The sequence below is a fragment of the Neopsephotus bourkii genome, unplaced genomic scaffold (assembly GCF_033783945.1).
Source record: "Neopsephotus bourkii isolate Nb327-2 ecotype Australia unplaced genomic scaffold, CSIRO-AGI_Nbou_v1 NB_1825, whole genome shotgun sequence".
NCBI lineage: Eukaryota > Metazoa > Chordata > Aves > Psittaciformes > Psittacidae > Neopsephotus > Neopsephotus bourkii.
This window is the reverse complement of record NW_026902298.1, coordinates 1,080,113-1,091,196: the sequence shown is the minus strand read 5'-3', so window position 1 is coordinate 1,091,196 and position 11,084 is coordinate 1,080,113. Positions and strand designations below refer to the sequence as shown.

Sequence of the window (11,084 nt, the reverse complement as noted above, 5' to 3'; positions counted from 1 at the left end):
CTTTCTGGACTCCAGGTGACTGCATTAGTTTTTACTTTAAGCTTTTGGTGCAAATCTCCACTTGCTCTGAAGGTTAGAGGTACTATTTTAGGAGGATGTCTTTGTATTCTTTTGTGAATGATTGTCATAGATAATGGAAAATGGTAGCTGGTTTTGTTCTCAGTGGGACGTATCTGTAAGTAATTATTAAGGAAGACCAGAACTTAGTATGGTTGATTGTCTCCTCCTTTAAACCTATAAATAAAAACTGAGAGCAATTAGGGCTAAAGGGCAATCTGGATGTAATTTGCGAGCAATGCCTAACACAGCAGGACTCTAATTCAAATGGTGTTATATGCAATGATATGATATTTCCACAGTTCTTTAATTCCCAGATTTGTGCAAGCCTGAAAAAGCTCAAATGCTGTAAAAAGTTATTTTTAACCAAAGTGGATATCTGGGAATGCTTGAATTGCATGAATCCATTCTTTTGCGATATGTCGCACAGGTTCCCACATACAAGGCTTTCCCAGAGCTCTGGCAAACAGTTTTTGACGCATATTTATCCCAAGTAAAACCCCATCTACTTAATACTGGCCCAACCATAAAATATAGTCACCAATGTGAAGTCTAAGGTGCAAAAATAATGTATTCACAAAATAAATCTCTTGAATAAATCTGTTAGACTGGCAAGAAAAGTAGAATATAGAGGTAGGAAACCCTCCAGCAACAGTGGAAACACTAACAAGAATTATTTATCATAAATAAAAGACATTCAGGATGACATACGAAAGCACAATAGCCACTAGCTGTGCGGGGACTGGGTTACGCACTCATGTATTTCATGTTGGAAACAAATGGTGTCTTACAATACCTGTGACATGTTTGATACTCAATGCTGAACTGCAAAATGCTTGACTTTTTACATGTGAAAAGCAGCTGTGTCAATTAGATGGAGCATGTAGTATTTACAGTTTATAGTAGTGCAACAGGAAAGAAAAAACCTACGGCAATAAAAATATTGCATGAAAATGTAAAGGGGCTGATAGATAACTTGTGTCTATTTGTGGCCTGTGATTTGTCTTCAGTTTAAAGTGCATGATGAAAAAGACAAAACCAAACAAAACCTTACAGGCACACTTGCATATTTAACTGCTCTGCAATGGCAGAGATCTCTCTTGTTCCACTCAGCATTCAGATGTCTTAGCATTTTGTACCTTGTTTAGGTCATTTTTAAACATATAAAGCAGAGCCTAGCATTTGAGATCTGTAGAGGTGGATCTGTTTGTTTGGTTCAGTAATGAAGCTGTGCATTTAGATCTTTCAATAACTAATTTGTGATTGATTAAGTTTGTGCTTGTTGTTTGATTAATTTATGGAAACAGAGGCACATCTGCTTCGTCAACAAAGCTTCAGACGTTCTAATGTATAGGATATCCCTAATATCCCATTTTATTCCACAATGCATGTCACAGACTGCCTGGTAAAGGGACATCTTTAAAAGGGCCTTAGTATGTCTTATTCCTTTGGATTTGTGCTGGATGCATGCCTTACCTTGCAGTCGAGGGGAGGGGAGGGGAACGAGCTATCCTCATTAATTTGAAATCTGTCTTATTCTGGTTGCCTTTCATCTTCCATTCTTCTCCTCTATCTAAAGCTGACTGCCATTACTTCTTGCCTTATGAAGTCCTTTTTGGCTTGAGTATAGACAGTATTCAGCCTGCACCACTGCAGTGAGTCTGCTCCACCACACATGCCTGTAACTTTTCCCTTCTTTCTTTTTTTATCTTCCACATTCCCATCTGTGCACTTGCTTCATCAAGCTCTTATGGCCAAAGGGATGCACACTTTTTATGCAAGGATTGTGAGGCTTTTTGCACTTTCCAGCCAGCACAGGAGGAACAAATTCCTCACATTTCTCAGTACTTATCATTTGTTCTATATAAGCTCTTTCATTTTCTTAGGTAAGGGAACAAGGGTCATGTATAAGACTCATTCGAGGCGGCATCACAGGGAAGGCAGAACTGTACTCTTTACATAGTTCAAGAAACTGGATCAATATGTATTTTGATAGATTTCATTCATCTAGCCATTCATTTGAATTCAGTCATGGACAAGGCTTGAATGCCACTCTACTGCTTGGTTCAAAGGTCCTGAATTCATTTGCCCGAATATGACTTCAAATACTGGTTTGCTTTGCTTTTTCCAGCTTTCTCCAATCTGATTCTCTCATTTTGGTGAGATAATCCTGTAGAGGACTGATTGGGATTGGGTATAATTTTAGTGTTTGAGCCTTTTATTCCTCTTGTACAAGATATTTTGCTCCTCACCAGTTACCTACCCAACTCCTGTGCCCCAGTGTCACTGAAGTGTGCAGCCCATGACACTGTATTGCAGACTAGGATTACTGTGCATTAATAACAACACCATGGAGGATCTGGAGCCATCACCATAAAACACTAACCAGCCAAACCGAACCCAACCAACCAAACCAACCTAAAAATCACCTTTAGGACTTATTTTGATGATAGCATAGGTGCCATGTTACACATCAATGCAAATGCTAAAAGCTAGGTTGCCAGTCTGCCTGGCATAGGGTGTTCAGGGATGGACAACTACAAGGAATGACTATCCTGATCCTTTGTGATGATAAGGTTCTTGCTGTGCAGTTGTTCCTGTTTTCCCACAAGTCATCGCACCAATTTCTTCTAGCAACTATACAAGATGTTCTCCTTGCCTTTATCAGCCTAGGAAACCTGGTAGCTTTGAAGCTTCTACTGGCTGGTGACAGCTGGATCTTTTCAGCAATGTATATGAGGAAAACATATGTGTAAGATCTCCATACTATGCAACCATAATTAGTGCAGGGAATGAACGCCCTTCCCATCATTGGAAGTTTGAAGTGTTCATTGTGTTTGCAGAATCATAGAATCATAGGATAGTTAGGGTTGGAAAACACCTTAAGATCATCTAGTTCCAACCCCCTTGCCATGGGCAGGGACACCTCACACTAAACCATCTCACCCAAGGCTTCGTCCAAACTGGCCTCGAACACTGTCAGGGATGGAGCATTCATAACCTCCCTGGGTAACCCATTCCAGTGCCTCTCCACCCTAACAGGAAAGAACTTCCTCCTTATATCCAATATAAAGATCAAGGAATCAAAATATTATCTGCAAGTTTTGTGCATCCCTGACCATGTTTCTGCTTTCTTCAGCCCTGCAAACTGAATATTCCAAGAGTTGCAATGCCTCCCCAGTTTTGTTCTGGAAAGGGATGGAGGAAAAAACATGTATATACTTCTTCTAACTACTGAATGACTGGTGCTGCTTAGATCTGCCAATGGGGCTGATCTGAGGCAGTGCTGGTATGCAGTCTCTAATTTATTTTGTCCATCTGCTTTTCCTGCTTCTAATTGGTGTGTGTTAAGAGGGAAAATACTCTGAAAGAGCGTTTAGGGCGAGGGATGCTGCTGGACTCACTAAAAGCAGATTGAAACATTTGCTCTTTGTTGGGCAGATCAGGCTGTATCTCAGCAACCATCTCGTATTTGGCAAGATTATTGCTTTTACATGAAGTGGTTACACGCGCTGAGGTGGTTATTGGTGGGAAGGATGCATTCCTAAAAGTGAGAGGTCTTTTTTAGCAGGTTCTGCACACTTGTAAAATATTTATGTTGTACCCTGCATATACTGCAGTTTCTTTAATAAACATTGAGCTTTATGTGTCCTACTAATGCTTAAGATATGAAAAGTGCATTCAAATAGGGGTCTTGAATAAGGGTCTGTGCATGCTGAAACAGCAGTCTTACAGTTGGGCCATTTACTTCTTTCATTATATCAGTGGAGAGCATCAGAAAGGTGCCTGAAGTCTAATTCGCAGCATTTTTCTGATCCTAAAGCCATGGTTTTGTTTAGGGAGAGTTAATTGCATTAAAGCCTGAACTCTCATCTGAGAGCAGAACTTCAAGGAGTCTGCTTACTGAACCACTGCCACATTGCAGACTGCAGGAATTGGAGACAGTTAAACATCGCTGTGATTAAGATGGACAATTTCATTTATATATATTTTTGTTCTTCTTGTTTTCCCTACACTTTCTGGATAGGATTCATACTGTCTAACTTAACTTGCTGGTACTGCACCCTGAACTGACCATTTAAACAACCTGTGTGAAGGGAGGAGCATCCCCACAGGTGTTTTGCTTTAGTGGTACTGCTCTTTAAATACCAGCTTCAGAGTAGACTCTAATAGCTAGCTGAGACTAAGCTTTAAGTGCACTCTGAACTGACCATTTAAACAACCTGTGTGAAGGGAGGAGCATCCTCACAAGTCATTTGCTTTAGAGGTACTGCTCTTTAAATACCAGCTTCAGTGTAGAGTCTAATAGCTAGCTGAGACTAAGGTTTAAGGAGGTAAAGCAGAGCAACACAGATTATGCTTTTTCTTTCTCAACTAATTTTCAGCTTTCTAGTGAGATTGGCATTCAATTTTCAAACAGCACCAGAAAAATCTCTGCTTTCTAGTAGATGGATGTAATGTGGGTTTTATCCATTTCATAGCATGAATGTATTTTTTTATAATACAGAATTATCAACCATTTTTGATGAAATAAAACCTACCTATCTGTCAGTAATTTGCTATGTTATTTTCAAATGTAATTTCTCCCAATACTTATCGTAGCTGAAATGCTTTATAATAGTAGCTACACTCTTCTAGTAGACATGTTATGAAATTTTGGTAGCATACAGTATTTCTTACTAATATTTTACTCGTATTTCTTATTTACATGGTTCCTCAAAGAGTTACAGTGTGTTTTGTCTTTATCTTTGTATAGGACCCTGTTAATAGTATATGGATTCTGTTGGAGATAGAGTATCATACAAATATTGGATGAAATACCTACCTAGCAAACAGCCTTGCTGGTAAGCCACTTGTATAAGTTTTCTTCACTTTTACAATATTTTATGTCAAGCTATGCAGAGGAAGGCTTCGATCATGTTCAATTACCTACTTACTGAAAACAAATGATGTTTTAAATATTTACAGTTCCCTTTGCCTTTACCAAATAACTTCAGTACTATTAGACTGTGTTTCCTCCCTCCATTTAGAGACACGTTTTCAGTTTTATTTTGTGCCTTTGTGTGTCATGATGTTCTGGAGGTTGTTTTATCTACAGATGTTCCATCATAAGAAAAGTGGAAACATCAGTTTCATGGGCTTCTGAAGGAGTCAGAAAGCTTCTTGCTATTTCTTAGTTTGGGGGTTGTATTTACTCTAATTTACTGTTATGTAATTTATTGGTATTTACTGGTGTGTTTTTGGTTTGTTGTGATGTCAAAAAGTGTGGGGTTATAAACATGAGTGCAGTTTTTATTTGTAGCTGATTAATGTGTGTCAGATATTAGAAGTATTTAAATAGTATTAAGACAATCACACCTCAATTAAAGCATTACTTATAAGGTTGCTACTCAGGAACACCTGAGCTCTAGTCCTGTTCCTACTTCTGGTTTATTGTATGACCTTGCATGAGTTGTTTCTGAAGAGGGAGAACTGGGTTTCTGTGAGGGGATACAGTAATGTAGAACTGAATTGCTCTTCTTTACATAATTGGAGAGCTCATTAGGTAGCTGTTAAGAATGACTAAAACCCATTAAGGCCTATAAGACTTATTTCTTAAAAAGAAAAAAAAACCTTAATAAAAATGAAAGAATATAAAACATAACTTTAGTTTCTAATGGAGCTGCTTTAACTCTCGTGTTTCCAGTACTGTCCTCACTGCTGATTGCTGCTTCCACCAACTGGGGGTAAAATCTGCCTTTCAAACATTGTTAGGGATTTTGTATCTGATGATGAAGCAAAGTTTTATGGCTTTAAAACAGAGAAACTCAAGGTGAAATCACCAGATTTGACTTGCCAGGTTGTTCCATAAGGAAGTACATGTTCTACCTATAAAAAAGACATCTTATTTGATGTTAGCCACAGAAAAACTTCCACTTTGAATGTCACTAGTTTAAAACAAGTTGTTTTTCTCTGTTAAGTATTTATGAAGGAGAGACAAAATGTCTTTGCACTGTATTTTCACATATCACCTAGATATGTACTAGGAAGAAGGGATCCAAACTTTTACTTAGCAGAAGGGCATTTATTTCCACAGATATTGTTTGAAATTCAACTGGACAAAACCCACAGCAACCTCATCCACTTAGACTTGCTTTTGGGCAAGGGTTGGACTAGGCACTTGGAGGTCCCTTCCGAAGTCACTTATTCTAAGCGTCTGTGAGCCTTTGTAGTTAGGCGATAAGTATGATGATGAGAAAACTTTAGATGATGTACACGTGTGAACATATTTAATCTTCAAGAGAAGTAGCGTGATTTACTGTAGAATGGACAAGACCAGCTGAGTTCTAAAGGTGCTGAGGGAAGATGAGGAGCCAGAAAAAAGAAAGAGGGATTTCTTTAGTAAGGTTAGGGTCCAACTGTGGGAGATAATTAGGTACCTAATACCATAGGTGTGCATATGATTTGTCCTGTGGTTTTCAAATTTTCCTTTAAACGCTTTTGTTTTAGAGTCTGACTTGCTCTTAGAAGTCTGTGTGATCACTGACTGCTTTGATCACTGGAGGGCACAGATTTTCACATGCTGGCCAAAACTGAAGCTCACTTGGGGAATCGTGACTGATTTTACAGAGGGAACTCTGTCCAGTCTCCCTGGTAGGGGCTTATAAAATGCCACAGGTGAATATGAATGAAGAATAGTAGGTTTCCATAAAAAGGACAAATGTCGTTTTACAGTGATCTGAAGTACAGCCTGCAAACTGCTAAGTAATCCTTCTGCTCTGCTTAGTATTGGTACAACCTCAGGGAATGTTCACCCTGGGACAATTTAGGAAAGCTATGGACCAGCTGGATATAGACCTCGGAGGTGAAACAAGGGTGAGCTATGAGAGATTCATGAGTAACACCTATAAGAAAGGGAGAAGTGTTGAGATGATTTATGGTGAAAGAGGGTTGATGGGCTTCAAATACATGATAGGCTGTTAGGAAAAAGAAGTAGATATTATCTCTTTCTGTTGGATTCCTACTAGACAGATCAAAAGGTAGGGAATTTAAACTAAAGGCAGGTAGCAGCAGAAAGCTTGGCCAGGTTGGGAAAACAAGGTGCTGGGGTAAACAGCTTGGATGTGTTCTGGAGATGGTCACTGGAGGACTTTCAGACCAGGCTGAAGAAACTTCTGTCAGGTATAACATTGGAATAAAGGCCTGGATTCTCCTGGGTTCTCTACTAGCCCTGCTTGTCCCTAATTGGCTGCCCCTGCATCTGGAGCATCAATTATCAGATGTAAAATTGCTGTTCCTAAAGGAAACGGTTGTGTAGAAAGGGAGGTGAGGGGAAGGGAGAAAGGATTGCGAGAGAGTGGATAAACACACTTCTGTGTGTACATTATAGTGAACAATCAATGCAATTTGCACCAGGTAAAGTCTTTATTGTCTAAATTAGGAATAGACAGTATCAACTTCTGTTTGGTGGAAGCCGAATCACTGATAAGACACTCTCATTTACGTCATAAAACTCAAACTGCAGTCTCAATGTGTTAAAAATATAAAGACAATATCTGGTTACCCTGTTTCCTCTAAAACAGTGTGACTCAGATACCCCATTCAAAATCAACAGCCCCTGTATTGCATTCATTATGAGACTTGATGTATCAACTGACTTAGGTTGCAGATTGATGCTTTTAGCAGCAAAACACTGTCATGTTGGGGATCTGAAGGCGTCTAAGCATACCACAAAATAGCTGTGATGAACATACATAGCAACTGTACTACATGTGTGGGCATAATATTGTTTGGGATAGACAAGAAATTAGTGACTGGGAAGAAAACTATGATGAGCGCAATAGATCAATTACAAGAAGTAGCAGCTGCTTCCACACGCTAGGAATCATAAACTCTTTAGTAAATAACCTTGTTGTTTATATGCCTTACTGTTGGGTGTATGAATTGACAAGTGACACATTTCTCCATATATCTCAATTGTATGGAAATGTAAGTAGTTATAATAGTCCTTTTCTATATGACTAGTAGAATCTGAAACCTGCTTGAAAAGGGTTCATTGGAACTGAGCTCCAGCTTCTCATTTCTGTGCTCTTTATCTGTACTTCACCAGCTTGAATAATGCCAATTAGAGCTGCTGCTGTATAAGTCACCTTTTAATTTTATCCTTTTCATGTCTAAACATACTCACAAATTTGAGTGTTGACTGTTCTGATAGATTAGTTGAATGAAAAAAAGAAAATAAATCAATTTAAGATAAAAATAAGTGTTCTTTCTGTCTGTAAAATTTCTGGCCTTAAAACCCTTGATGCTCATCCAGCACAGGTGCTCTACTATGTAATTACTGGAAACAGCTTGAAATAAAACACTGAAATAGGACTCGTAACCTTGAAAATATTACTATTACATTATGTAGTGGCAGTTGCAGGATTGCATATGTATCGTGTTCTGGTCTTTCACTGTCTGAGGACTGAAGCTGTAGCAGCAGTGCTAACAAAGAAACTGAAAGTTCAGATTTCCTTCCAGAAAACTTTTGAGTTGCTAATGATGGGAGAATGGAGTTAAAAGAGTCACTCTGCAGAAATCACAGTCAGCCACACCTTGAAACCTTTCAAGGCTGAATCCGTTGATCAAAAATGGTTTTAGCATTCCCATTTCCTTATGGTTTAAAAAAATAATAAATATTGAACAGAGAGATCCAGCTGCAGCTGGAGAACTTTCAATAAATAAAGAGTTAAATACAGCCCAGGGCAGAGGCTGGGAACTCTCACCAGTACTTGAATACTACAAGCTGGTTCCTATTTTATAGCAGACCCCAGGTCGAGGGGAAGTGATTAATCCTGCTTTTGCTGGAGAATAAGGTATAATTTATCCCTGGAAATGTTTAAAAGTTCAGTTTTACTGTAGAAAAGTTGCATTCATCATCATTGATGTTTTTCTGACATGGCTCTGTGGACGATTGCTGCCTAGTGATGAACAGTCTCTTTCGCCAGCCCAGAATCACCTGTAGAAATCCATTTTACATGAAAATGTACTTGGAACTTGACTTTTTGCATCTTCCTTGCAGTACCTGTGCAGTTGTTTAAATCAAGCTGGGAAGCTCTTTCTGGCTTTGGCATTGCACATCCTCATACCACCAACCAGTGGTGTGTCCTGCTTGCTGTAGACCTACACAGAGTGCAAGCTGTGTTTCTTAGTTGGGGTTAATGGGGAAGATGAAAGATACCAGCTAAAGCAGTACTGCATGTCCCTGTAGCAATAGTTTAGCCAAAACATGTTTATAAATTGTGCTCAGGTAGCTAAAGGGGGCTCACAGTATCAATGCTGGTTTCAAAACTGAGCAACAGTGTGGTTTGCCTATTTTCAAAGGGGTGTTTCTTCTGCCTTCATGTTTCATTGCACAAATCCAGCTCATCAAAGAGTCTGAATTCAGCTTGAAGAATATTGGACTTTTGTATAGCTCTGTAGAACATTTTTTCCAAGCTACACTGTTCTTGGACATGTGTTATGTATTAAAAAACCCAGCTGTTGTCAGTCTGGGATGATGGGTGTATGGTACAATGCCAGAATGCTCATTTCTTTGAAGGTGTGTTTGGATTTGTGTTTGGGCCTTCTTGAGAAGCAATTGTTCATTCAGCTCAAAACAATACAGTGATTAAACAGATACCTGCAACTTTCTAGACACTGCTGGAAGGTAAGGTCATAGTCTATATATTTCCTGGCTCTCTTGAAAATCAAATAGGTCAGGTCTTGCTAGAGTGGCAAGAAATCAAGCACTCATTTAAGGAGAAGCTTAACCCAGGTTTTGGGTCACTGTGTGCTTTTTTGACCATTGTAGCCTGTAGGAAGAAAGGGTAACCAAAGGAGAGCTGATTGTGTTACACAGTGGTTCACATCCATGCACAAGCTTAGAAGAAACTATGTGACTGCTAGGGATTCATGCAAGACTGTGCTGATTGTAGTACCACCATTCTGTGAAGCATGTCAGTTTGGTAATCTGAGAAGTAGAAGGTGTTATACAATGAACACTTCATCTCCTCCTGAAGATTCTCTAGCCAGAATGTGAGGAAAACAAAACAAACAAAACCTCCCCTACTTTAGATTAGATTTAATCCACCTCAGCAAAAGCATGTATTCTAAGGTGGCAGACTTAATACAGAAAGCCAGAAGAATGTGGAGAAAAATATGAACGTGTGTTGCCAGCATGTTGTTTCCCTTCTTGTTCAGAAGTTTGAAGGTATTAGCTGAGATTTTAGGTTTGATCATAAGCAAGGATGGCTCTATCTCACAAGACATCTGTTTCTGAAATTAAAAAGCCAACAGCTGCAGGATTTCACACTGTTAGCAATCTTTATTTAATAGAGATCCATGATTCTGAGAGATATGTGACTTAAAACCTACTAGGGAGTGGAAAGCAATTAATAGTTGGAGCATTTTATAGTACCTTTTATCCAAGGATCTCAAAACACATTACTGGGTTTAATTAGGCCTCACTTCATGCAATAGCCAACTGGAATAGTGAATGTTCTTTTTTTGTGCTCTATATAGAGAAACATGAGACACAGAGGTTAAATGACTTGACAGTGATCATGTAAAAGCAAATAGTAATGATAGGAATAAATCCCAAACCTCCTGCCTTTCAGTTCCATGTTCTAGCCAAGTTTTCTTCCTCTACGTTAAACCCATGTTTTTTTCTTATCTGTCCTGTAACATGTGTGACTTTGATTACAGGATCACACCCCAGGTAATTAGAAAAACTTTCATCCTTTCCAGAAAGAAAAAAAATCAGTAAAAGGCCACTTTCTGTTCTCAGGTAGAGGAGAAACTTCCTATTTACTGCAGTGAGTGCTGTGAAAGATATAGAAGAGCAGGTTTCAAAGATAAACATGCTGACTTTGGCCATAATGAATAAGGGTTTGTGTTTCTGCATACTGTAGTTTGAGGGCTGGGGGTGTTGCAGGTAGTATAAAATGTAAGGAATGATGCCTGCAGTATTCCTCAGGAATCCCGCATCACAAAAACATCTCAAGGCTGTGAAGGAAATTGTCTTC

At 38.9% G+C, this 11,084-nt stretch overlaps 1 protein-coding gene across 1 annotated transcript in view; it reads left to right on the top strand.

The window, feature by feature from the left end:
- The first annotated feature begins 4,823 nt into the window (after positions 1–4,823).
- Positions 4,824–11,084, top strand: part of TENM4 (teneurin transmembrane protein 4) — a 755,206-nt gene continuing 748,945 nt past the window's right edge. The window contains exon 1 of the mRNA XM_061343269.1: positions 4,824–4,901. The gene's annotated coding sequence lies outside the window, so the exon portion shown is untranslated. The remainder of the gene's footprint in view (positions 4,902–11,084) is intronic.